This window comes from Sinocyclocheilus rhinocerous, unplaced genomic scaffold, assembly GCF_001515625.1.
Source record: "Sinocyclocheilus rhinocerous isolate Xijiao unplaced genomic scaffold, SAMN03320098_v1.1 scaffold681, whole genome shotgun sequence".
NCBI classification, from domain to species: domain Eukaryota; kingdom Metazoa; phylum Chordata; class Actinopteri; order Cypriniformes; family Cyprinidae; genus Sinocyclocheilus; species Sinocyclocheilus rhinocerous.
The window spans coordinates 1,412,473-1,414,409 of record NW_015641029.1 but is presented as its reverse complement, the minus strand read 5'-3'; the positions used below and the strand labels follow the sequence as shown (position 1 = coordinate 1,414,409).

General features: G+C 38.5%; 1 protein-coding gene across 1 annotated transcript in view; it reads right to left on the bottom strand.

Moving 5' to 3' along the window:
• LOC107754157 (F-box only protein 10-like) overlaps positions 1 to 1,262 on the bottom strand; it is a 13,813-nt gene extending 12,551 nt beyond the window's left edge. The window contains exon 1 of the mRNA XM_016570510.1: positions 978 to 1,262. The gene's annotated coding sequence lies outside the window, so the exon portion shown is untranslated. The remainder of the gene's footprint in view (positions 1 to 977) is intronic.
• Positions 1,263 to 1,937: the final 675 nt, after the last annotated feature.

Here is a 1,937-nt window from a genome sequence, read left to right as displayed (position 1 = left end):
CACACACACACACACACACACACACGATGCTCAAAACTCCGCATTTGAACAGTCAATAGCAAATACTTAAACTAATAACAAAACATACTTACAGTAGCTGATTCAGAAGCGCCAGATTGTCATAGCAAAGGCAGAATGACCTCTTCTCCTAGGTTCACGAAACGGTCGTCCATAAAATGCATTGCTGTTCTGTTGTAAGTAATCTTAAAGATTCCTAAATGCGTCTACTTTCGGAAGGCCAAATAAAGTGCTTTTGCTTTCGCCTAGAAACACACAGCGTCTCCCTGACATGCTGCATCAACACTACTGCTGTTCCTGAAACCACGCCTTCTTTCTTTGCGTGCTCATTTGGGCGGCATTATGCAAATATTCCCACGTAGTGAGGTAGGTATGTGGGGGCGTGTTAGAACGAGCCATTTTAGGGGGCGTGTCAGAGTCTTAACTTTGATAAAGAATATCTCTTGGGTTTTGAGACTTTAGTCTTTGCAACTTCAGGGATCTTATCTATGCACAATCAGCTTGTAACACTCCAAAGAGAAAGGAAAACTTGAAATCGCATCATATGACCCCTTTAAATGATGTTTATCTCAAAGTGTAACAATGCAAACAGGTTTTCTGTAAGGAGTAGGTTTAGGGTTAGGCCGGGGGTAGAAAATATTGTTTGGTCAGTATAAAAGTAATATCAGTCTATGGAAAGTCCCCACAATCCACAGAAACAAACGTGTGTGTGTGTGTTTATATGTCACAAATCCTGTTTCCAAATAAGAGCATAGTATTCTTTAAATTAAACATTAGAAGGGTTCACTGCTGCAATCTATACGAGCACACAAATAAAAACAATCATGGGTGCATTCGACTGAAGTTCAAAGGAAAATAACACATCCATCGATTCTGCAGCAACTTCTTATCTGCGTGACAACAACGACATGTTACAATGCTGCCATCCGATTCAGCGCAAAAACAACAAACGATCCTACCTCTGACAATACTGTGTTCAGCTAGCATTTTATAAGACGTAAAGCTCATCGTTTTCTCTTAGGTTACGAGCAGAAACCAAACACCCATCCGGTAAAAATCTCGTATTTTGGGGTATTTTCCTTGTTTTTGAAGGCGTGGAAAATAGGGCTCACGTATTTTCATTCAGGAGGCGGGCGGGGGAATGTTTTTCTACGAACGACAACGACAACTTTTCCCTCTTGTCTGACACAGTTGTTAAGCAACATGGCTTTTACTGTGCAGCAATACACGTAATATTAAGCTTTCGACCCAACTCCCCCTTTCTTTGCCTCTTTTGCAGGCGCGCGCATCATTTGTTGCCAGCAAAGCTGATGATCAAAATCACGCATCGCTTATGTCGCGGGAAAAAAAATCGTGCGTGTCTTGTGATTAGACTTGCATAATACATTACCCCTTCTTCTTCTTCTTCTTTAAATTTTATTGGCGGTTGGCAAACCAACTTAAAGGTGCATTTTAATACATTACCCTCCTGAATAGCCTACATTTAATTATTTATTTGCAAACTATATTAGTCTTGTAAAAGGCTTTTACATGATTAGTGTAAAAAATAATTTTTCAATTCATCTACACTTCCATGTCAACTCAAAATTTCTGCAACCAAACGTTGACCTAAATTTATTCCACTAGTGAAATGATCTTATTAAATATATCCAATTAATGCATGCACAGGAAATGGCAAACGTTTCTCATTCAAATTAAAAGTCCTTGTCAGTCAGTAGAGCATTACAGTAAAAGCGTAAAAAAGCTGTTTTGAATTACGTTTTTATTAAAATGTGACATAATTGCATTTCTTTTATAAGTGTGATAAATTAAGTTACAGGAGTGAAATATGTTTAACAAAATCAAACAGACAGTAGGCCTAGTGGGAAAACTCCCTTCCCTATTTGGAGAACACAAACAGTTATGTGTCTGTCTGAATT